Here is a 27,311-nt window from a genome sequence, read left to right on the forward strand (position 1 = left end):
ATGTTTATGTGTCATGGTAAAGTGTTAGTATCAATCAAATAACAGCTTCAGCCTGAAACTTTGAAATATAGTTGTTTAGTGACTGTTGCCAGTATTTTGAACTTTAGTATCTTGAGAATATATAGTATAGCAATGAGTTTAGTTTTCCACAGAATAAATACCCTTCCTTGGTCATGCAATATAAAGAAATATTTGCAAATTGCTTATAGATTAGATCTAGCATATATTTTCTTCTCATTACAGAAATGCAAAGGCAGCAAGTAAAATCTTGGCTTTCACAAATCCTGGCAACGGAATGCAGAAATACTATGTGGCCATGGTGAAGTTTCAGTTGTGAATTCCAATGCTTTGAAATTTTAGACTAGCATGTATCTTTTGGTGCCTAGGTTAGCCACCTAAAAGCCTCATTATTTCTGCATTTATTAAACTGTCTTTTGTTCCACTCGTAGACCAAACAGTTGGCTTTGATAAAAGTTGATCCATATTCAGAGGTCTGTTCTGATCTTGGCTTTGTACATGATTCATCCCAGGACACCTAAAAAGTTTGAGATAATACTTTTAACTGATTTTATTTGTCTCTCTCTCTCTTTTTTTTTTCTTTTTGAGCTTGGCTATTCTCATTTACATAACTGAAATTTTCAAACATAGCATTTGCTGTATTTATAGTACTGAAAGCACTATTGTGTCATAAACTCCTTTACACATATTTTACAGAATTTTCATGAATTAATGTCCTTGTTTCAAATATGGCTTATCAATGATTTCTTAAAACTATGTATATTTATATATATGCAAATGTATATATGTGTGTCTATATATCTGTGTGAATCATAAAGAGAATTTGTTAATGTTGCTAATGCTACAATGACTTTCTCAGACTCATATCTGGCTACAGATAATTGTTTCTGCATTGCAATGTAGTCATCTAGATTTGACTTCCCACAAAGTACCCCTGACAATCTATACGTCAGTGTTCTGTTCTGTTCTGTTTTGTTCTGCGTGGCACCTTCTGAGCTCCTTTCATTGGTTTTGGAAAAAGTAATCTGAGTACAAGTTACTCAGACGTGCGTGTAGAAATGGGACAGAAGGGAGATATGAAAATATTCCTCTTAGATAGTTGGCTTAGAGGAGTAAAGGCCCCACTTGCTGCCCATCTGGATTCTCAACTGCTGTGGCATTAAGGATATGTTTCCTTTGTCACTCCTTCCTTGAGAGTGAATGTAGAATGATTTCATTTTCTGAGGTAAAAGTGAGAAACAAGGTTGCATGAAATATTTTCTTGTTTCTCAAATTCAGAGCTTTCTGAATAGCTTATTGAAAATCTTGGTAGTGACAGCTTTAAATTACTTTTTTGGTACATTTTAGATATACAATATAATGGCATTCATCATTGGAAATTTGTAATTTTATATTATATCTTGATCTTATTTTTTTCCACATTTGGTAACAATATTTGACTAGCAGATATGCCTTGGCCATTAGAAATTATGTGTTGCTACTGAGCTGTTTGCTTATATTTTCTTGTGATAAACTGAAAGGCTACTTTCTTATCTCTCACTGCTAGATTTGATTACAATTCAAAGTTGGAAAGAGAGAACTTTTTTATGCTGCAAAATGCAATCCTTTTTTCTGTTTCTCTTTATTGTTGTCTTCCTTCATAAACCTTGTTTTCTGGATGTTTGCCATACTTTCCTCTGCTCCTTGCCCTAAAATATCTCTTGGAAATCTAACCTTGGCTTGTCATATACTTCTTAATGCATCCAAAGTAACTCAGTGTAAACTTCATGGGACTTCTTAAAACACCCCAGATTGTTCTTCTCTCATGCACACAATTACATTCAGGAAACATTTCTTACATGAGCATTTGTTGAAATGCATATGAAGACCAAAACTAGCTACAAACTTTTATTGCTACTTATCCCATGTTTTTATCCAGCAGGGCTTGCAAAACAAAATATCTTTAACTGAGTGGCTTATAAGAAAATAGCAAATTATTTCTCACATTTATGAAAGTTGAGAAGCCAAGATCAGGGCAGTGGCAGATTCTAGTCTTGTGAGATAAAGTTCTCTCATAGATGGCAACTTTTTGATATATCTTCAACAGCAAATGAGAGAAATTAGTGTTCTTGGATCAATCTTCAAAGGGCACTAATGTCATCCTTAAGGGATCTGGACTCATGAGATAAATCATCTCAAAGACATACCTTCTATAGTATTGTCTGCTTGGGAGTAAGGATTTCAGTGTATGAATTATAAGAATACATATACCTCCAGACTACCACACCATATTATCATATCCTGCACTGGACAGAGGAAAGAATAAAATTAGTTTAGCTATTATGGAAAACAATCTAAAGGTTTCTCAAAATACTAAATATAGAGCTATGGTATTTGATCCAGGGACCCCAGTATTGTGTCTGTATCCAAAGGAAAGGAAATAAGTACATGTCAAGAAGACATTAGTACCCATGTTTATGGCAAGCTGGTTCACAAAAGCCAACATAAGTGTCCAAGAACAGATGAATGGTTAAAGAAAATTTAGTACATATATACAATAGAGTTCTTTTCAGCTATAAATAGAATGAAACCCTGCCAGCAATGTAGATGGAAAGATTGGACTCAATTTTAAGAATGAGTGAAAATAACAGTTGACTCTAGCTGCATTTTGAGAATTGTATCTCATGAAAGGACAAAAAGAGTCTGTCCAATGCCTTATATCTATTTGTTATCTAGAAACACAATGGAGAAACAATGTCTTTTCAAATAAATTTGCACATTAGGATTGTCAGTGAAGAAAGATTTTTAAAGACAGGAGCATTTGTTCTCTGTAATGGCGAAAAACAAACAAACAAACAAACAAACAAAAGAGAAAGGGAAAACCAGCCCCCAAATTTCAGTCAAGTATAGTCAAGTATAGTGTTATTACTACATAGGTGACATCAGCTGTTGTAGATGATCATGGAACACAATGGTAGTTGGGAGCTGGCAGTCTACTCCAAGAATTGTTCTTAGATACATGGACTACACTAATTGCAAGCTGCTCTTCACACCCATCAAGCTGTTGATTAGTACCTAAAAAATGTTTTCTGTGTTGGAAGTTCATTTATTTTACTTAGGGTGTTTTTAAAAATGTTGGGTTCCACCCAATGAGGTTATAATACCTAAGGGTTAATTGGTTTGGGTGTAGTAAAGACATTAATATTTGTGAAAGGAATACTGATGTTTCTAAAATGTAACCAGAATTTAAAACAATTGCTAGTCACACACACACACACACACACACACACACACACACACACACACACACACACGCACGCACACATACACAGTGAGAGAGGGAGGAAGAAAACTTTATTACTTCTTTTTTAAAATAATAGATAATTGTGTCCTCTTGAACTGTTTGCTGAGGTGACAATAGAAATTACATTACACTAGGGAGGGCTCTGAGGTACCCCACTATCATGTTGTTTCTTGATTAACTAAATCAAATTATACCTTCCTCTCAATCTAAGTATCCAAGCTATACTGTTTAATTAACTGCATCACCTACCTTGACATTTACCCTATTGTACCTTTGCTAGGGCCTTCCATTCTAGATCCATGCAAGTGGCATATATTGCCAGTTGTAGTTTTTATAAATTTCATTTAAAATTATAACCTCAAGTGATGAGTAATGTTATTTATACTATTACTGTTAATTTTGTAATGAAAGAAAATACTACATTGTATCAAAACCACATACAAAACAAACCTCTCCACAGAGTAGATTGATGCTTAGGGATTAGGCCATAAAGCCCTTTGCTTGCTATTCTGTTGCTAAGTCATTGTGGCATGCTGCTAGTATATGGCTTTGATGCCAGCTATAGACTTTGGATTAATCCTTAACCTTAGTTCTTTAAGGCTTAATGAGCTGAAACATACCAATTCCCATATGTCCTGCTTCCTGTAGTGATGGGTGAGCTTTCTAGCTTTCTCTTCATCATTTCTGCAAGTATCATCAGTGTCAAATTGGTCAATGCAAACATCAGCATTTGGACAGTTCATGTCTCGTTGGTCAGCTATTGCCTACATGTGGAGAATCAAGTGGTGCAGCATTTCATGAATGTCCCCAAGCCATCAGGATTAGGCTGCAATGACGGTTTCTCAGATGGGGTGAAACAGTAATTTCTAATCTGCTACATACCATTGTTGAGTTGCTCAGTCATTTCATAGAGACTTCTGGTTACAATTAATACAGCCATAAAAAGAGGGAAAATAACACAGGAAAATGTGCACACAAATTGAAAGCAGATATCTGAATGCTGTTGTTCCACAAATTTAAATCAACCACATGTCTGCCTGGAAACTTGTAACTAGCATTCATAAGTGATGTTATCATATAAAGTGTGGTGGAGAAATCACAGTGGAGATTCTTTGTACATTCTTGAATTAATATCGATGTGCAGATAATTAAGAGAACAATAAAAACACGAAATGAGCATACACAGGGAAAGGTAAGAAGAAAGTGAACATCATCCAAAAGTGTTATATTGCGGAAACCTTGGGGGAAATAAAGCTTTATGTGATACTGGCAAACAGCATTGCTTCTGGAACCAGGAGTTTGAAATCTCACAGCTTGGAAATAATGCTTTGAGTTAATAAGGATGTGTGCACAGAATTAAATCCACCACTCCCATTGTTGTAGTCAGAATTATGTTCCTTATTCTCATACACTGTCCTGCAAATAGTTTTTTCAAATCCTTTTATAAGAATGCTTTCTAACAAGCCATGGCAGCATCAAATGATATTAAGATAAACCTTCCTCCTTTTGCTTATGTGGGAATCATCTTAACAATACAAGGGTTCTGATATGTATACTAGCATCAGGAACACTCCAGTGTATTTCAAGAGTGGAAACCTTAATTTCCGGCCCAAGGTAAAACTTTAGAAGACTGCAGAGGCTCCTCATTAGTGATGATTACAATAACCAGTGTCTTCACAAACTAAAAACTTTCCTGGTTTTTGAATGTGTGTTAAAATATTATTTGCAATCACAGATATAAAGCCAGATATGATATAAATGATTTAAATATTTTTTTATATATTTCACAGTATAATGCAGCAGGCTTTGGGAAAAAGCAAGTCTCAGATTTCAGGTATAATCAAGAACACATGTAAATTTCATTGTACAATTCACTGCATTTTGCTTTTTTATAACAGATTAAATTTTAAATTCAAAGTGTTTATATTATCAATCTTTTGTGCATGTGAGTATGTGTGTGTGTGTGTGTGTGTGTGTGTGCGCACATGTGTGTGATGGGGAGAGGATAGTTTGGACTTGTAAGGAATCTCTGATATGTTTTTTAAAAAATTCAATTAAAATTAAAATACTTGAAGATTTTTATAGATGACTTTTAAATAAAATTACAAAACTTCAACACAACGGAATTCCTGAACACATTTTATATATACTTCAAACAAGTGAAAGAGACAGAGAAAATGGACCATACTTATTGAACAATATTAAAACAAAGATTTCTGTCACAAATTGCTTTAAAACAATTCATTCCCATGGTCACTTATCATAAAATATATTGTGTGAATAAGTGAATAAGAATAATACTACTTTCAGTATTGGAATGATAGTAAATGAAAATTTTAACATAAACATTTAGATCTCCATCAGTAAAGTGCCTCATCAAAAAAGTCAATTAACATAAAAATTTAAATCAAACATATTTTCTTTAATAAATAATTATCCCTTTATCTTACTGTCTGATAATTTATAATAAATTACTTTCTATGACATCATGAAAAGTACATCTTTTGCCACTTGTCAACACATCTTACTTGACATAAAAATGAAAATTCCACTGTACTGGGATAAACAATGGACCTCCACATATAAATATTAGCAGATTTTTAAAATAATTTTGGAATAAAATCCCAAAATGTTAGAAATCAAAGAACCATAAAATCATTTTTGTTTGTCCAGAAAAGAAGTTAGTAGACATAGGAGAAAGGCACACAGACTGATAGAATCAACCATCCTGGTTCCTGTAGGTCCAATGCTAAAACTGTTTTCCACAGCCTCCTGCTGGGAGGATTTGGAGAAAAAGGCTTTAGATTGGTTATTGTTCACGGTCCTATTAATTGTCAGCGTTGACAGTTCTAGAGGGAGAGGAGTAAAGCTTCACAAACGGCAAATCCCAAACAAAGGTGAAGGGTTTTTGGGTCACTGTTCTCTGTCCCTCCTGTTTATATCACGCAGTCTCTTTTCACTGATCCCCAGCAAATATTCTCTGGAATATAAATCCTTTTAAACTTCCCCAGATTAAAAGTCAGTTCTCCCATACAATGCACTTAGTATATACTATACTTGATTTAAAAAACCTTTAATATGAACCTCAGAAATAAAGTAACTATTCAGGGGGGAGGGACGGGGGGGAGAGAAAGAGGGAGGGAGGGGAGAGGGAGAGGGAGAGAGAGGAAGGGAGGGAGGGGGAATGATGCAGGCTATTTTGGGAAGATACAGTGAAGAGTCCCTTGAGGAATAACACACATTATGAAGACCTCACACTATTTTGTCTATTTAGGAGGACAATCTTTTCCTTTACATTTATACAACTCAGCATCTACGTCAGAAACTGTAAGAAAAGAGTTATCTATAAATATTCTTCTGGACATCTTTTTACCTACTAGGTTACAGGAATGTTCACCTTCTGGCTGTTGATTGAACATCCATGGATTATACTAAAATATAAAAAAGAAAAAGTTGTTACTTATATACATTCATGATATTGTATATTTTATATATGGCCCAGTACAATTCCTCTTTATTTAGAGCAATCCAGGCAAGTCAAGTGTGTCCTACCTGGCGTATTAGTCAGGATTCCCATTGCTGTATACAATACCTGACACTCATAACTTTCAGGAGAAAAGATTTAATTTATTTCACAGTTTTGGTGGATTCAGTCCCTAGTCAATTGGCCCCCAAGGCAGGATTACCATGATGGAAAGGTGTGGGAGAACAAAACTGCTTAGGTAATGAATGCCAGGCTGAAAATGAGAAGAACAGTAACAGGGAGGAATGTGTGAGCACCCAAGGCCCCACCACATGACCCACCTGGTTAGGGGGCATGGCCTATTAATCTAGTCATTTCTTAATCAAATATACTGGACATATAGAATTAAACGCAAAATTAATCCTTCATTATACCTAAATACATCTCCTTAAACCATATTTAATCTCCAAATAAAGACAACAGGAAATTCATAATTTTACTAACATAATACAACTGTCTCATGGACAGCTAGAAACATGAATACATTCCCCTAAATCTCAACAGTTCCAGAATTTTTCAGAAGTTCAAGTCCAAGTCTCTTCTAACACTCAAGGTAAACACATAGATGCAAACCTCTGAAAAAATAAAAATCAAGTCATAAAAACCCAAAGTGCAATGATACAGATTAAACATTCCCATTCTAAATGGGAGGGTTGGGGGAATGAGCTGGACCAATGCAAGGCTAAGACCCAGCAGATCACTAAGTCTTACAGTTCTATAGCTGCCATCTGGGACTTGTGGTGATAGCTCTATGAGTTCTCAAAGGTCCCACTGTTGGGGCACGAGAGGACGGAGGGCCGAAGCGCTGACTCTGAGTCCCAGAATGCTGGTTCTCACCGGGACACAGGTGTCCCGAAGGAGACGTGCTGTAGCCAAGTCCTCGGACCTCAGAACCACTCCCTAATCCCTTCTTTGTTCTTGTTCCAGGTTTACACTCCCTTTTATTTATAAATAGATGTTGTTTTATCTAGATGTTGTGTCCCTAGTTTAAACGGGTGTATCTGTTCCTAGCTTCTTGTGATTGCCGTTTATCTTACTCATGCCTCCTCATGACTGTTGTCAATCATCAAACCGCTGTGATCATGCTTTTATGTGTGACCTTGGAACTGCTATAAAGACGCTAGGTAAGAAATAAACTTTGCCATTAGCCATCAGCTTTTGGTCATTCATTGAGTCCCCAGTTGTCTCCCTGAGTCCCCTCCTCTAGAAGGAGACCCCAGCACCCCACCCCTATGGCCTTCCTGGTTACAACTCATCTATCCTCTCTCTTGGGCTGGCTTCATTCAAGTCTGAAGCTTTCCTCAGAAAACTATTCACATTTTTATTATCTCCAAATTCCTGGTTCTCCACCGTATCTTTTTTGTTGTTGTTGTTTTTGAGACAGGGTTTCATTATGTAGTTGAGAGACCTGGAACTCACTATGTAGCCTAGGCTGGTCTCAAACTCACAGCGATCCTCCTGCCTCAGCCTCCCAAGTGCTGGGACTGTATCTTTGGTTTCATTCTTATAGTTTTGCAATTTACCTCGCCAGGAGCTCCTTGTCTGGCTTCTTTTGAAATGTGGGTAGAAGTCTCTATGGTCCATATCTTGCATTCTGATGCCAGTAAAATGAGTATCACACGAATGACACCAGACTGCTGTCAATGGAAGGAGTAGCCAGGTACCCTTGGACTGTGGATGCAACATTCTTTGAATTTCTGGTGGCTAAGCAAAGTGAAATGAATTACAGGGAACCAGTTCCCCAGAGCAACCTTCTTAAACAGCAGACTAAGGGACTTTTTTTTCAAATGAAAAATATATATATGCTTTTGCAGCTTTGAACTGGTGATAGCTGGATCCTTACTGATTTCTGAAAAGCCCTCAAGATAACTTTATATCTATTTCTGCCGTTCCTTTTACCTCTGTTTGTCATTATAAATCTGTCTAAAAGTAGCCATCAGTATCTATGCCAAAGACTAAATGTTGGGATGTCTTGTAATTTCCATTGTCATATTCACTACTTCACTGCACTTAATTTCAGTCTCCTGCAATAGCTCAGGACATAAATAAAATGCAGACAAATTTTCTGCCAGAGTGTAACACAGATTGCCTCTAATACAAATGCCAATAAAGTCCTTGTTCCTAGTTGAAAACTTCTGAGCCTGGCCTTTTCTGTCCACATTCCTATCAGCAGTTATTTTGGGCTTTGGCAAGAAGCATCCATCAAGCTCTTTGTATAAAATTCTAGGGCATTCTAGGCCACATCTCTAAACCTTCCCAAAGTCCTGCTGCAAAACAGACCCAAAGGCTCCCAAGTCACATGTCAAGTACAGTCACAGTAACAATCTCAATTTTGTGGCACTCATTTTCTATATTAGTAAACATTCCTCTTGTTGGACAAAATAGCTGACACAACTAAAGGAGGAAAGATTTAATTGCCTCATGTTTGTAATCTGTTATGAACCGGTGCCAAGATAGGAAAATCATAGCAAAAAGGAAAGGTGGAACCACACTGCTTAGTTCATGATAGCTGGGGAAGAACGTACAGGAACACTGCCAGTAAAGACCAGGTGAGGAATCACATATATTGCCCAAGATCATGCCTCCATGACCCACAAAGACACACCCACGTGCATACTTTATCTGCTAAACATTTCCTAACCTAATGAATTTGAGATATAAGAATTAACAGTTACACCTACTAATAGGATCTCACAATGGAGTTATTTTTTTTTAAACAAGGACACCTTGCATATTGCAAGAAGGCAGTGTTTAATTAAGAACTTGATATTCTAACAAGTCATGTTTTGTTTGGCTAAAGTAGTCTCAAGATAAACTCAAAAAGGTCACACTCATGGTTGATTTCATAATAAAAAATTAAGTGATAAATCAGTTTTGGTCATAGTGTACACAAAGAAAAAAAACTAAATGCAACTATACTTACTTTTCATAGTTGATCCAATATTGGAATCTGATGTTATGACTTAAACAAAAGCTAAGAAATGTTCTGTGTTTGCAAAGTGCCTTCAATGTTGCATAGACATGGAAACATGTTCAGAATCTAAAGGATTTACTTTAACTTCAGAAGTATTCTCATTGGAAGATGAATCTCTATAGTTTAAGAATGAGAAAATTTTAAATATACTCTAAATCACATTCTGAGATGTGTAGTAAGTGCTCCTACTAGTATACTATTAGCTGCTTTCTCCTTTTATATCACTGGTAGTACACGGGTATATAGAATATGAATAAAATATAATTGCTTTTATTGCTAAATTCTTCAATCTAGCACAAAGAAGGATGGATATGTAAATAATGTTATTTCATTGTGTCGAATTCTTCCATGAAAATAGTGAAAAATGCTCCAAAAGCATTGAGAAGATTCATAAAGTAGATATTTCAGTTGATCACCAAGATATAGTGATTCTTTTTTCTTATTTAAATTGAATTTATTGGTACATTCTAGCTAGACAGTATAGCTACATTCATTACTGGGATCTTGTACCTTTACATGCCAGGTCTTGGTTCTCTCCTCCCTTCACCCCCTCCTCCCTTCCCCACCTTCAAACACTCTAATTCAATTTTTACATTTTCTCATATTTTTTCCTTTTCCCTTGTTCCCCTTTCCCTATCCTTCTCACTGTACCTATACCTTTGGTCCTTTTCTTCCTATTTCACATTGCAAATTGTCTCGTTAGGATCTTGAGTGCTATTTTTGTTTTTCACACCAGAGAAACTATTCAATGTTTGTATATGTGTGATTTATTTATTTCACTTAGGAGTATATCCTCAAAATGTACCCATTTACCTATGAATGAATCTACTTTCTCAATCATTATGGCTGAGTAGTATTCCATTTTATAGAAAAACCACATCTTCTTTATTCTTACAGGCAGGGATGGTAGTAGGAGCTGCCACAAGACCCTTATATAGCTAGACCATAAAGAAGAACAAGCAAAGACAGAAAAAAATGGTTAAAGGTAACAGTGGTTACATAAATCGATTTTAATTTGAATAAACCCCACATGTGTACAAAGCAGATTGTACCTCACCTGGTGCCCGGTATAAGGTTTTAAGACATTGATTATAATTATGGAGATGGAGATAATCTTAGATAGGAAAAGAAGGCTAGGCCAAATTCTGATAGAGTTGGAAACTTTATTCCTGTTTTAATATAGAAGACCCAACCTTAGAAGAAACTAAACAGACTATCAGACTTGCATCGATCAAATGTGAAAGCATGTAAGATCGACAGAAGTTTTGGAAGGTTCAGTAATGCTGTGTCTGCCTTGGACATGGTAAAACACATATAGGCAAAATATGGTGTGTGTCTGATTCCTCATGGCTCATTAAAATGAGATAAAAATGAGTGAGACTCACATTCCAATTCCAAATCTCTAACATAGAAATATCAATGGGTTTTGGCAAATTAGAGTGACAAAATCTTACTCTTTTACTTACTTCCAAAGGAGATACAGAAGATAGTGAAAGTGTGTACATATGGTAATCTAGTCTTCAAAATCCAGAGAAATAAATGTAGATTCAATGTAGTGATACTGTCTACAATTTTGGAACCTTAGATCACTTCGCCATCCTGATGCCAGTCAACAATTCAATTTGTTAGGCTGATACAAATATTCCTTCCAGTTTCATGGAGTTGAGTTATGAGTTTCCTGATAAAAATGATAGGTGCAGCATGCTATCAGCTAAAAGAAATGACAGACAAGTTATCTGAGAAATTAACAGGATTCATTTAGCAGGATATTTCATAAGCTAAGAAACTTAACAAAAATGAACCAAATCAGGAGCCTAGTAACTTGAATTATTTTCTATTACATAGAAGATAGTTTAGTAGCAAATATGACTTGTTACTAAATTGTACTGGAATTGAGTATAGGAACTTTTAAATCAGTTGATACCAGGAAGGAAAAGCAGCAATTCATTTATTCATTATTATTCATTAATATATTTATTCCATATAAACTATTCATTATATTTCTCTTAATTGGTCTTTTTAGGTAACTGTGTGGACACAAAATTAATAAAATGACTCTGCCATTGAGGAATTTTTAGACAAGTAGAGATAAAATCTAGACAGGAAAATAGATGAATGGTAGTAAAATAAGACAAATTCCATGGACAGATGGAAACAACTGTGTAGAATATTCCAGAAAGAATTCACTAACGTGACATCAGTGCTTTATCCTGAAGAGTAAATATCAGTGAGTCAGATTTACAAGAGAAACTCATGCTAAAAAAGACATTATAGTCCAAATGTGTATATCTGAGAATGAATTTGTAATCTTTTGATGGAATAGAATAAAACTTTCAAAAGCAAAACAAATAATAGACACTAACTGATAATCAGAAGTGCAGTGAACAACTTGAATTGTCTGTTTATCTTTTCAGCAAATGTTAGTCAAATTTTTTTGCCAGAAACTCTAAAAAAGAAAGATTTTGTGTCCATTTGGTGCCAAATTATTTTCTGTACTTGTTTGCCGTTAGCCCCACCAAACCATCGTTAATAACACCATCATCAGAAAAAATATTTTGCAAACAATTATGCAGATATACAACACTGAAAGTCTGCCATTCTTATATTTCAATATATTGCTTAGTGGAAAATCATAAGTAGACTTTGAATTTCATATTCTGAATTTTATTTCTAGTTTGTATTTTTAATTCTTGTTTTATTTTAGTAACCTATTATGTTCTCACAATATGGAATACTAATCTATAGAAAGAGGACAATACTTTCTGCTTATCTGCTATATACATTAAGTGGAAAAATGCAAATACTCTGTGAATCTTCTTCCATTTATAACTTGTATAATACAAAGCTAAGTGTGGTGGCCCACACCTGTAATCTCAGCAATAGAGAGGCTGAGTCAGGATGATTGTCATGAGTTCCAGGCCAGCTTGAGTTACCTGGTGAGTTCAAGGCCAACCTGAATTACATAGTGAGATCCCGTCTCAAAATATTGTAAAATACTCTGAATGGGAATATGACATTATTTTCATGATGTTCCATGATGTCAGTAAATGTCTGTCTAATTAAGTATAATTGAAAGCCTTGGTAATAAGAACTGTTCTGTTCAACATTGTTTTATAAAAAAGAATAAGAAAACTTTAAGAAAAAATACCTATATTTTACCTTCATCTAACTAATTACTGTTCATCTGATAATGGTTTATTTTTCAGAATCTCTGGGTCTTTCATATGTAAATCACGAGTGAAAACAATTAGATATACATAGATATAGATAAAGACTATTGCTATTTAATATATGATTTTTCACATAATATTTCATGAAACATCAAGCATATTAAACAGTTATATAGTCCACATTTTGTTTTCATAAAAACTGAGACAGAAATAAAGCCCATAGATTCCCTGTAGCACTGTCTAAAGCCAAAGGAGCCAAACTATAACTCCTCTCTTTGTTTTGATCTACTAAGTTCTTTGTACAATAACATGTAGCTGTCATACCTATTTCTGGTTTTACCACATATATTATAATTTTGTGGGAGGGATAAATGACACAATATATATAAATTCTAAATAAATCAATGTATGTGCATGAGGCGCTGTTATTATTTATTTTGTAGAAAAATATTTATTATACAGACAGGCATTTAATGTATAATACAGACATTTAATGTATTTCTGCCTATGTCTGTGAAATAAATATCTTCTTACTATTCATTTAAAAGTATATACATATCTTATTTCCAAATTATAAATTAATTTGGAAATTAATTTACTTTGATTTTTTTCAGTTTTGCTGTTTCCTATGAATGAAGTGCTTACTTTTATTCAAAATATAGAAGATAAGCCATAGGTGCCTGGATAGTTTCATTGTTTTAAAAAAGAAAAAGCCCAATTCAAGCCATACTTTCTCCTAATTCTCACACTTAGTCCTTGTTTACTTAGGTTTCTTTATAAGCCATGGCATCCTCAAAGAATTAGCTATGGGTGAGAAAGAAATCTTTACTCCCTTGAAATAATCAACTGAATTATCCTGGAATAGGAAAACAGGAGTGAAACAAGGATTTGAGTATTTTTAAGCACAGAGTTAGATTTGAGGACCCTTGTCTCCTTGCACTAAGAGATTTTAAACAAAAAGGTATCCACTTACCTTAAGAAGTACAAAGTTTATTTAAGAGCCCCTGAGTTCTTTAGAATATGATCTGAGTCTTGGCAGTGAACAGAAACACGTGATTTTTGCAACATGTGTCCACATGTGGTTCACGAACTCCACATGTGCTCTTTCAATGGGTCCCGTGACCTTGCTGTGGATCACATGTGTTTTACATATGCTTTGTGTGGTTCACATCTGTTTTAAACATTTTTCCCTGACAGTAGACACCCTTGTTATATTACCATTTGCTATAATAATTAAATTCAAGGAACTTAACTTGAGAGGATGTGTGGGGGAGGGTGTTTGTTAGTTTTGATTTATATTTGGTACTGTGTTGAGTGATATGTATTATAACTGCTTATCATTTCTCTGTGTGGGAATTCTGTTGCTGTCTCTAACCTCACTGAAGCCAGACTAATCTGGAGCTGTTCTTAAATTCCCTTGATTCATGAAGGTTATCATTTCAGGAGTGACCTTAAATATCTACTCCAGAGTTAAAGCACACACACACAAAATAAATATAACAAACACATATCTAAGAAGAAAGACTTTTAATTTCTTATTGCAGAAACACAGCTAAGAGCTCATAAACACACAATAAATAACATGACATTAATCATGTCACAAAATTTGAATGAGAAACTTATAGATTATATTCATAAAAGCAGATACTAAATTAACATGAACACTTGCCTATTTCAATTATATCAGTAGAAATAAAATTCAATGAAATTTAATGAATCATTTTGTTATGGAATACTAATTATCTTCTCCTACCATCCTCAGGAAGTGTCTTTTTTGCACTCAGTTTTATCTGAATACATGGTACCTATTAAAGATGGAAACAATTTTTTTAATAAATTACAGATATTTGTTTTTATCTATCTCGAAAGAACATTCTAAAATCAGTCTTGTCTAATACCACATTTAAATGAAGCCCAAGAAGCGGTGACTCTATTCTGCATCGTTTCTTGGTATGTGAATATAATGTTCATTAGCGTTAATACTTGGAAGTAAATGAAGCATATCAGATTGTAGCTACCTTTTCCATACATTGAGTAGAAATGTGTTACCCTTTAGCCAACAAGTTATCCAATGTTGAGTTGGCCAAATGTTAAAAGAGACTTGGTCCTGTAGGCGATTAAATCCACAGTTTGCCCCTGAGGACCATGCAGCCGTAAATAAGCATTTTAAAAGAATCTCAGCCTTTAATGAAGAACAGGGGAATTTTCAATCAGTAATCAGAAACAGCTTTAGAAATTCAAGGACACTAGCATGCATATTTTGATTTGGTGCACAGAACATGCTTTGTGTCTGAGACATTCCAAAGGATATTTTTCATTGTATTGGTGATTGTATTGGATTTTGAACATTTTAAGAGTTTAGAGGCAACATTATAGAGTATGAGTAGGAACTCTGTTGACAAATGACTATGTTAATTAAAATTAATATTAGAAAGTAATGAGAGTAAGAACAAATACAATAATAAGATATTAAATACAAAGTGAAACAATTCTAATCCTTATAACACACACACACACATATATGAAACATTTAAATAAAAAACCCTTTTATCTTATAGTGTATCATAACAAACACATTAATGCAGCCTTGAAAATCATCCCAGCTAATGACTCATCAGAATCCTCAAGAGTAAATGCAATTCCATTTTCCTGTTGTTATATATATATATATATAGATAGAGAGAGAGAGAGAGAGAGAGAGAGAGAGAGAGAGAGTTAGAAAGAACGAGAAAGACAGGAAAGTTGGGCAGGTCAGAGAGAAAATGAAGGGAAGGAGAAGGCACTCCCACTGAGGCTGATGGAATGAACATGATAACATGCTTTAATAAGATATTAAATACAAAGTGAAACAATTCTAATCCTTATAACACACACACACACATATATGAAACATTTAAATAAAAAACCCTTTTATCTTATAGTGTATCATAACAAACACATTAATGCAGCCTTGAAAATCATCCCAGCTAATGACTCATCAGAATCCTCAAGAGTAAATGCAATTCCATTTTCCTGTTGTTATATATATATATATATATAGATAGATAGATAGAGAGAGAGAGAGAGAGAGAGTTAGAACTCACCAGAAAGACATGAAAGTTGGGCAGGTCAGAGAGAAAATGAAGGGAAGGAGAAGGCACTTCCACTGAGGCTGATGGAATGAACATGATTTAACATGCTTACTTTTATCTGCAGGATTACTATTCTGACTAAACTGGATAGTCAAAGACTAGTCAATCATTTTGTTTCATTTGTTTTCTTCTGTTTAGAGTCAATAATCACCCCATACATCTTGCTGTGCATGAGATTGAAGTTCAGTGAGGTGTGGATCTAGACATATTATGTAAGTCAAATAATGACTAAATGCAGAAGGGTGCCAAATAACAAAAACAAAAAAAAAAGCAGAAAGAAATTGGTCAGACAATTTCTTAGATTCATGCCATGTATCTGTGTATCTTGGTTACAGAGATAGACACTTATATCTCTACTAGTAGTACCTTTTTGGATGGGATGGAAAAGAAAGCATTCTTATTATTCATCATAGTAATTGCAGAGATGTAATGAGAAGTGACTAGAAATATGGAGTCCATGAAAAAAAGTAAGGGTCTCACCCAAAATATGTACAAGCCCACCCCATAGTAACTATATCTAAACATCCTACCCTTAAACCCATTTGATTTTGACGCATAAGTATGTCATTTGAAATCTAAACAAGTTCACATTCACATTCTACTGATTATCCCTGATTTCTCAAACTCTGTATAACTTAAAATTTCCCAATCTCATTAAAAATAAATAATATCCCTTCAGATATTAAAGTCATTGAAGTTATTAACATGCCTTTCTTACATCTAATCTGTGAACCCTTATTCACCCTGACCCTGTTGGTTCTGTTCTCAAATGTTTTAAATGAAGAATACAAATTATTTTTCCATCTTCATCATTGCTTTCCATGTCCAAAATACCATCACTTCTTATCAAAGTAACTTCAATAACCTTCTAACTGCCTTAGCATGTGCCCTCCTATAATCTATGTGTAATGTGGTGAAAGTTTTATTGTTTTGCATTACCATATTTAATCATTCCTCTCCTTTTCACAAATGCTTCAATAGCTTTACACTGCCTTGACTTTCAAGTCATATATCTTTGAAAACTCAGTATGATGCCATCTCCTGTAGCCTCATCATTGGGGGAAAAACCACCCCATTGATTATCCCCAAAGCAGACTGGGAGCAATGCAGGCTACAATATAAGAGTAACCCCACAATTGCCATGTCCTAAGAAGTGAGTCCAACCAAAGCTTATGAGACTCATAGGAGAATTGTGGCTTGGGGCCACTATCCGCAACCCCGCCCCATAGCCATGGAAGAGACCAGAGAAATGACCTGTGAAGCTATGGGCTTAATATGAGATAACACACAGCCAGGGTCAGAATTACTCATCCAAATTCTGTTCCCAACCCAAAATAAGAATGCTTTGTCTCTTCCGTTACAGTCTGCACCGCTTACAGCCTGCTTTGGGCATGATCAGTGGGGCATTATGGATTCTGCGATGTTCTAAACACACAACAAAATTCTGCTAAAGGGCATTTTTACTTTCTGCTATTTTCCTCTAAAAATTCATCATCCTGCATTACTGGCTTTCTTCTATAGGTTTCTGCTCAACTGTCAATTTACTGAATAACTGACCATTCATAGTTCTATATTATTACTTTTTCCATTGTGTGAATCTTCATTTAATACTGCGTTCATGTGTCCTCAGTGTCTAGAATACTATGAGGCACGTAATATTTAATCAATACCTATTTGTTGAATGAATTAATTTTTTCATTACAAGTGAAAAATACAGGTGTAGAAATATTGTCAAGTGTTACTGCATCACAGAAAGCTATAGAGTAAGAAGACATAGCGAATAGATAAAGATTCCAAAAAGGAAACTAAAAACAAGAGCTCTCAGGACTCCGTAGAGCATGATGCTGGACAGTAAATGGAAATACAGACATCAGATGTATATCACACGCTTGCTCTGTGTTAGCCACTTTTCTAAGCACACAGTGGCTTCTACTCCATGAGGTGAAGAATACTGTCACTCCCTTTTCAAATATGGCAGTATTAAGGTAGAGAGAGAGAGTAAGTAGCTTGTTCTATTTTTTAGTGAGAAAATATCCTATATAGAGTTCTAATCAAGGCAAGCTGTTCCAGGATGTTTCCCTTTACATCTTTAAATGTATCACCTACAGTGCTGTGGTGGTCCAGAGGACCTGTAAGTATCTCATTCCTGATTAATGAAATTGCTGGAATTTCAAACCCAAGTATTAAATTCTGAAATTATTGTGACTGCCACCTGGTTCAAGATTCTGCAGCTCTGTGTAACTCACAATAGATAATGGGGTATTTCCCCGTATGTTTTGCTACTCTAAACTCAACACATAGCAAGTCATGAATAGTCAACTTTAACAATGCATTATTGTCAATAAATATTACCATAAAATTATTCTATAAGCCTAATGTTTTTTATCGAACCCATCTATTGCAAAGTAAGACCAGGCCAATTTTTCATGTGTGATTTTAACCAACTTCCAGCTAGTTGCAGGCAAGTAAATGACCTCCAGGATTTATGTCTTTTATGTTTTACAAACCCAGTAAAATATTGCACAGAATGAAGGTTGTTGAATATTTATGGGAAAGCATAGGTTTTTCTATTCATATAATATTCATATGCTATCTCTTTAGTTTGCACTTGCATATGCACATAATTTTGGAATAATACCATACATACAAAGGCATACCAGACATACACTTGTATTTGTGTCCTTAGAAATACTTTGTTTCTTACACATGGATGAACAGTACAGTTGACATTGAAAACATACTTCTTTTTCTGGAAAAATGTATTTATTAATTAAGATAAAAGTTGCTGCATTCAATTAAAAAATAAATTCTCTTTAATTTTAGTCTGTATTTCTTGACTTTTAGAGATAAAAGAAACTAAAGGGATTATAGTACAATAAAATTGATTTTCCATATGACTGAAATGAGTTGCAGAAATGTCTTGTAGCTATGCAACATGTATAGTCTTATTAAATAACATTAAGGACTTGATTGTATTGCTTTCTTGTCTATGTGTGCAGAGAGAGCAGAGGCATGTATCTATCTTAAATAACTAAACTGCAGGCTTTTCCCAGATACATAAAATTCTATATGGCTCCCTGGTGTCCTTTGTGTCACTATTATTGTGTTACATTTTTCCTGACCCTTCTTTTTATTCCCTTAATTTCTCACTGTCTCTATACTTTTAAAATGAAACACTGGCATCTTAAGAAGTGACCACAAAGAATGATAGCATATTATGAATTTCAAACTAAATATTTATGGAGATAAGTACATATATGGGTAGAAAGATAGATCTCATTAGCCCTACTACATTGGCAGATATTTAGTATCAAAACTAAAATTTGACGTGTCTGGTGAGAGGTATTGCAAGAGAAAAGATGAATGCTGTTTTCTTTTCACACTGGATGCACACTGAGCCCATACTCTTAAGTGAAATAAATAGGACACGTGTAAATACTGAATAGTTTCTCTGCTGTGAGAAATTGAAAGTGTAAATGAGGATCACAATGTATAATAAAAAATAAAATATATAATAGGTAACGTGAAATAGGAAGAAAAGGTCCAAAGGGGTAGGGGGAGTGGAAGTGGGAGGGGTAGGGGAAAGAAGAGAAATGAATAAATATGAGAAAAGGAAAAAATGTCAACAAAATCTTTGTAAATAGGGATGGGTACAGGTGTTGAAGAGAGGACAGGGGAATGGGGAAAATAAAAACAATGTAAAAGTATAAATTCTCAATGATGAATGCAATCATATTATATATCTAAAATGTACCAATAAACTGAATGAGTGTAAAAAACGTAGAAAAATCCAGACTTTTTCCTTATTTTTTTGACAACAATTTATTTCCCTTTAGTTTGGGGCTGATTCTTATGCCAGTCTTTATTTTTGCATTTGTTACCTGTGCTTTTGTGCTGTTCCCATATAAATGCTTCTCTTGGCTTCCTTTGTGGATTGAAAAATAAGTTTAAAATAAAATCTGAACAAAGTAGTAAGTAGAGTATTTATATTCCATATGCTGCAGTGTATTCGTGAATATTCTGAGCCTTTCTGTTTTCAGAAACATAAACTCTTAATGCTGAGACTGTTACTGTGCTGACAAGAAGTAGTCTACAAACTCAAACTCTACATCTGTATGAAACATCTTTTTAATTATTTTTTGGTTTAAAATTTTATTGCAGACAAGACATCTATCTTTTATGATCATAGGTTTTGAATACATAATTGTTAGTCTTATTACATACTTTGGTTTAATAAACAGATAAATGAAAATTGAGCTGCTGAACAAAGCCCTGAAACCCTAGTTTTCCTGCAACTTGACTCAGCCACCTGGTTGATTACAAAGAGACTTGGACCTGTGTCACACATGCATTGTTGTGGAGATGAAGTAACAAATAGCTGCACGTGATTTTGAAGGGCAACTGTGGATGACTTTTGGGTGTTTCTTTACCCTGGCTGTCCTGTCAGAGGCCTGAGGAGAGTTACCAGGCACTTGTACTTTTGTTAGACTTGTCTTGGGGCATATAATCAGTTTACCTTATTGTGATTATAGTAAGAGGACAAGATTAAAACAAATACTTAAAGGTCTAAATTTCATTCAGTCTAAATAACAATTGATTTTATAATTCTAAACTTTTCTCATGTTTATTTTTGACAGTATAAAGAGATCAGAGAGAGCCAAAAGATGTCATTATTTATTTTTTTAACCTTTCATTTTATGCTGTTAGGAAATTATCTTTTTTCCCTAAGATTTTATTTACCATGTTTATTTGTGATTCAAATAGGTTAAATAAATGTTGTGCTAAATGACTGAAAACACTTTCATATAAACTGTAGGTTTTCATAAGCAGATCACGCACATGATAGTGTACATGTGAAAAGAAATAGGGTGTTGATGATGATAAATGTCTTTTGTAAAAAAAACTGCTTTAGCATTTATTTCTTAAATTTAAATAAATTCCTTTTTAATATTAGTTTCCATATCTTTAATTGTGAGAGAAATTTGCTAACAGGAATATTTTCATTGTATTCAAATATAATTGCTATACTCAAAATTGTTCTTGGTACATTTAAGTTATACAATATAATGACATTCATTGTTGGAAATTTTCATCTTTACATAATCCATCTTGGTTCTTATTTTTTCCCCATTCCCCTACCCTCCCTTCAACCCTTCCATCCCTCCCCATTGGCAAAGACTTTGCGTCCATTTTTTCACTTTCTCATATTAATTCCATTCCCTTCTTTCCTTTTCCCTATCCTTACCATTTTCCCTTCCCCTTTGCCCCTTTTCCTCCTATTTCACATTATCCATTATACCTTTTAGTCCTTATTTACATTTTCAGTTTCTCACACTAGAGAAACCATTCAGTATGTACACACTTATGTCCTATAGATCTAAAAGCAACACTTGTTGTCAGGCTCAAGGGCCTCCTCCATCCTTGTCAAGGGGAGTGCTAACCTTCTCTCTTTTCATAAAACACACTATACTCACTCTTGAAGTAAATTTCCTATGCTCCTTGAGCAAAGATATTCACTTTAATTCTCAGTACCATCAGACCAAATGCTCATTATCTCATGCCCAAGTTCCTAAGGTTCTCTCACCTTCTCTGCATTGCTGGGCCTTATTTAATCTAACTTACGTAGCCTTCCTTGTTTTGTACAGGTTAAAGTGCAAGCCCTACAAGTCATGCAGTTGAATCACTCTGCAAGATCTTGACTATTTTTCAGCTCAATTTTTTTTTGAGGGGGGTACTGGGGATTGAATATTGGCTCAATTTTATTTTACTGTTTTCATACATAAGATTCATTTAGAAGAATTATTTTGGTAATTGTTCTTCATGCTTATTAATGCAACAATTATTATCCAAGAGAAGACCGGTGTAAGGTCTTGTCTTATGTGCCTATGATGATTCAAAGAATTTTAATGTAACAGCCTTCCTTCCTACTTCAGTTTGAAGTATGCTGTCTTTCCAGCCAGGAGTTTCTAGTCCATGACTTTCTAAGAATCATTTGAAGATTTTTCCTGGAAAGTAGTGGTCTTATTAGTCAGTTCCTTTTCTAGATGTACATACTGCCTATTTATATATTGTATCAGTAAATTTGCCATGTCAATTAATCCATAGAATAATGCACCATATTTTTATTTGTGGCCTATAAATATTTATTTGCAGTATCTATCATATAAGAACAATCTTAAAATTATTTATTGAGAGAAAACAGAGAAGAAAAAAAAGAATATGTTTTAAGTCCAGATAAATTTGAATCCTATTTGTGCCACTTCTGGCTGTGTTTCCTTAGGCAATTTATTTAATCCTTCTTAGCGTTTTTTCCTCATCTTATAATGGGGATGATAATAACTACTCCATAGAGAACTGTGAGTGCTAAATATTTAATCACCTTTCCACTTAATGATGAAGAGGTACTAAAATTAAAACTTGTGAATGTATCCTTTGCATAATGACATATTTTTGGTAAAAGAAAGATTGTAGAAGAGTAGAAATCCATTCCTGCTAGAATCAAACCAGTATTGTCTTTCTGATTTTTGTACATGTTTAATCTTTTTGTATACATGACTGTATTATGACACATTTTCTTTGGACTAAAGTTACTGCCTTATTTAAGAAGGTCTAGTTTTGATATTTGGAAGTAAATAGAAGAAAGAAATTTCTACTTGCAAGCTTCATTAAACACAGTGTTCACAAGGCCACAGATTTGTTCATTTTAATTATAATTGCCTAGTAACAAAGCTCATAGCAGCATACTAATGAGTTTAAATATTCTCCTTCTCAGTGGCCCTATCAGTACTACAAACTGCTAAAGTTACCCAAGAGGAAGGGGTTCCATCTCTCTGTGCGACGGAGCCTCAAGTCTCCCTTGGATGTGGGAGCCCAATTGATCAGCCATTAGAAAATGTCAACCCTGAAACCTTGGGGTCTCAACCTTCAACTGTCACCATAGGAAGTTAAGGTGCCAACCATTCAAACCTGGAGAACCTCTATGGGTAGCTAGTTCTCCAAACCAGCTAGGTATTCTGGACTTCAGAAAAGAATAATATCAAAGAAAACAGGGACAACATTTTGTAATTTAGATGAAAATTTTGCAAATAGTTGAGTGTAAACATTAAAAGTATTTGCTATTTTCTGTTTTTCCTTTTAACGTCCTGAAAATATACGTTTCACTTTGTTGTCTTTGGCAATGTGGACTTAATACAAAACATTTAACTAATAAGCACCCAGCCCAGTCAGTGGTCCTGTGTTGATGGATGTGATTCTGATCTGAGCCCACATCCCTGTTCCTGCCTCAGTTGAACTTGAGCTCGGTGCACGGTGCCTCCTAAGTGTTGCTCTTTCAGCTTCCTTTGAAAGACTGTGAAGTGATCCTGCTGGGGAAAGCTTCGGATTACAGATGCCCAAGCAAAAACTGTACCATTACACAGTAATGAAAAGCACATTTTAGCATTCAGAAAAAAAGTGCATATTCAGAAATATTAAAGATCTTTATGTGGAAAAGGCATCTTTTAAACTGAATCCCTGCAGGAAACAAGTTTCCCCTTGGGTGTTATATAACATAAGCATGGTTCAGACTTTGAGATAGGGCTCATGCAATTTAATGGGGGAAAAGCAACAAGCTCAAGATCTCCAGACTTGAACTTGAAAGAAGTACAGATGGAAAAAATATACAATGATCAAAATTTATACAGCATTTCTCTGATCAGGAAATATGTTCATCAAAAGGACTGATTTACAAATTATTTATGACTCAGTGACTTAAAATATTATCTACTCCCTAAGTTGCCTTTTAATGTTTCATTGCATCATAGAAGGTAGAATACTACATTTTATAATTTCTGACAATGACTTATTTTATAATTATGTGTGTGTAGAGGATAATGCACTGTTCTGTAGAGAATACCAGGTTTTAATTCACTCAAGTGACTTTATCGATGTATAAATTGAAAAAATATATATATTCATTTGTTATTGTATCATCTCTTACTGTTATTATCACTAGCAATAATAATTATATTGCTGGATATGTTACTTATAATTTAATATTTTTTCTTTTCATTTTTAAAGTCCCAAAGGCTTACAACACTTGCTTCCAAACATACAGATATCAAATATACTAAGGTACCGAACAGATATTAAAACTACATTCTTTTATGCATTGATCTAAGCAGGAAGCTAAGAGAAAGAGAAAATTATGTGTTTATTCTTTCATGAATCTTCCCTCCAAATAAACTAGTTTTTATATGCCATAAACAGTTAAATCACATTATTTACATAGAAAACTTTTTAGCCAGTATTCATATCTGATAATTCTCTGATGATCACCATGCTACCTTAAGTGAAATGCCAGAAAAACAGACTTCTAGCAAAACAATTCCTCAAGAGAAACTAAACTCAAACCTTTCAGTCAGAGTCAGGGTCATTTCAGTTCCTCCATTCAGCTATTGATACTGATCCTAATGTACACCCTAAGTGAGAATGCATATATCAAGTTGAATAGGCATAGTTCAAGGCACAGATCTTCAGGATGACCTCTGGCTTTGCGTGTAAACGTTGTCTTCACAGTGGAGAAACTGTCAGTTTGAGACAAGGGAATTTGAAGAAATATATTTGTCTAACATTTGCCTATTCCTATTTCCAATGTTTTGAGACAATCTTCAACTGTCTTAGAGTTTACTATCAATTAACTCTGGGATTGCCTTTATTGTTACTTTTAAATTTCTCTCCTTATCTCTCTCTGTTTCCAAGTGCAAGTAATTTCAGCTCCAAGGATCACTGCTAAAAATATCTTTCATAGTATTTGCATGAGACCTTGAAGAAACCAATGACGATCTCACAGAAAGGCTAACAATCTTGTTTTTATTAATGAAAAGACAGGGTACTGTTTGCATTAACAACATAACACAGTTGGCAATTATCTGCTGCCCATCTTTCCAGCTGTACTGACTTTCTTGTTTTCTCAAACAATAGTCTATTTTCTATTTTTGCACTCCACATGTACATTCCATTCTGCTTCCTGAAGCATTTTTCATCCTCCTTTCCTCAAGGACAACCTAGCAGCCTCTCCTATCTGAACTCCTCTATGAAACTAGCTTTAAAGATTTCAGACAAAGCTTAAAAGCAGGCAATAACTGATAAACAATTCATGTTGTACTTTGTTGTAACTGGGCTGTTTTTTACCTGTGAAAATACATGTAATTAAATTATTTTTTGTCAAATATATATTTTTGAGACCTGGGAGTTCTTTCCTATCTCCTGCAGTACTTTTAATAAGAAATTTTTCTATGGGTTTGTGAAGAGTCTTTCTTCACCGAAATACATTCTCCTTTTAAATTGTGAGGAGGCCATCTATGATAAACAGTCTGTTTGTGTTGAACAAGATCTGCCATCCCTGATAAAATGATGACACCACTGGTGATCCTACCTCTTCCATCTTCTCCAGTTTCATTCTGAACCTCTGTTCCTTTATGCTTTTCTAGTTAAAAAAAAAGTATGCTTTTCCCCTCCATACCTGCACATAATTTTGCATTTATTATATTTATTTTTGAATAAGATTGTCAACTGCATGTCCTGTCTCTCTCTTCTTTATTCACCTATTTTTAATTATTTTTAAATACTCAACTCCGGCATCACACTCTATGAAAGCCCTTGCCCAAAGATACACACACACACACACACACACACACACACACACGCACCGGTGAGCAATGCATATCCTAGGACAGTGACTAAGGAAGTACTGTGTGAGCAATGAATATCCTAGGACAGTGACTAAGGAAGTACTGTGTGTCAGGGCAAGTTTCATATAACATAGTATTCAAAATACCATGCAGTCTTTTTTTCCTGGTGGACTGTAAACATTTCAAGGATAGGGGACATGTTTTATCTGACTAAATTTCTTGCCTGTGTCATAGAACAGTGATATGATAAGCAGGTAACAAATCTAACCACATGGGTACAACAGAGCCTCCATTGCTTAAGCATGCATTATCTTAACTGCTATTAGTTTCACTGGCTAAGACTGAACTACAGTGAGAGTTTTGGGGAGCACTAATAACTATGACCTATGTGAATGTGCTTGAAACTGTAAAAGTTTATCACATGGTGACTTATTTTCCTTATGAAAGAGGCTGTAGCAATGGCCATGACCTCTGAGTCTATTTGATGATGAATACGCAAATTGTTTGGACAATTAGGGATCAGTCAACTCATCGTTTTTTGTGTGTTGTTGTTTTGTTTTGTTTTTTTATTTGCTTATTCAGATTGTGTTCTTTCTGAGAATGAGCTCAGACCTTCCCAAACCCACTAGTTGGCTTTTTGTTTCCAGGACCAAGATCAGAGCCGTCACACTCTCCAGCTGGCTGCAGTGGAAGGGCCTCAAACTTCATTCCTGCGGAGCGATTGCTCCAGGCTGTCATTATCCTCTTAGGGGCATAAATGAGCTCCCGAAAGACAGCGATTGTGGGGAGGCCTCTGACAGAGACTGCAAGGCAGGATCCAAAGAAGGGGAGTTGCTGGAAGGTGGGGGTATGTACACGTTTTTATTTTCAAATGTGCCATTGTATTCTATTTTCTTCTGGAAACATTTTAAGAGCTGCACTTCCATGTATTAAATTTTTATTTATTTTAGGTTCATGTCCTTCCTTCTCCCTTATCTATAACTCTATGAACTTTTGTTCTTTGTACTTCTTGCATGTGAATATTAAATTAAATTTTGGAAACAGGGTTTCCATAATTTTATCACTTATTTACTTAACATTTTAAAAGTTTATCTTTTATATACAGAAAGATTGCAAATATTTGGAGCACTAAGAAGGATGGCAAACCTGAACAAAAAGGTAAAAGTTCGATATTAGAAATGGTCTGAGGATACATAGAAACTTTTCATTCAAGTGATTTCCAAAGTAGTCACCAGGGATCTTCTTTGCTATTGTTTTCCTAAAATCCCATTACTTTAAAAAATAATTGGATCTCTCATGATTTAAGTCAGTATTTTGCCTAAAACATTTTTTATTTCAATGATTGATTTCTACTGTGAAATGGATTTAATAAACATTGTTATAACAAATCAGAAGTTAAGAATTTATCATCCCGCTTGTAGAAATTCAAAGTGATGACTTCCTAATTACACAAATTAGATATGTCTATTTTTAAAAGAAAATTGATCATAAGAAAAATTTTTGGACCTGAGAATCTTTGTTGGTCTCATACATATTTAATA

General features: G+C 34.6%; 1 non-coding gene and 1 pseudogene across 1 annotated transcript; both read right to left on the minus strand.

The window, feature by feature from the left end:
* Positions 1-1,109: 1,109 nt before the first annotated feature.
* The window catches only part of LOC104853361, a 53,202-nt pseudogene continuing 27,000 nt past the window's right edge, over positions 1,110-27,311 (minus strand).
* Positions 21,438-21,562, minus strand: LOC117285067. Its single transcript, XR_004516076.1, has one exon. It is a non-coding gene; the product is annotated as a U6atac minor spliceosomal RNA (small nuclear RNA).

The sequence above is a fragment of the Fukomys damarensis genome, unplaced genomic scaffold (assembly GCF_012274545.1).
Source record: "Fukomys damarensis isolate Sample0158 unplaced genomic scaffold, DMR_v1.0_HiC HiC_scaffold_5, whole genome shotgun sequence".
NCBI lineage: Eukaryota > Metazoa > Chordata > Mammalia > Rodentia > Bathyergidae > Fukomys > Fukomys damarensis.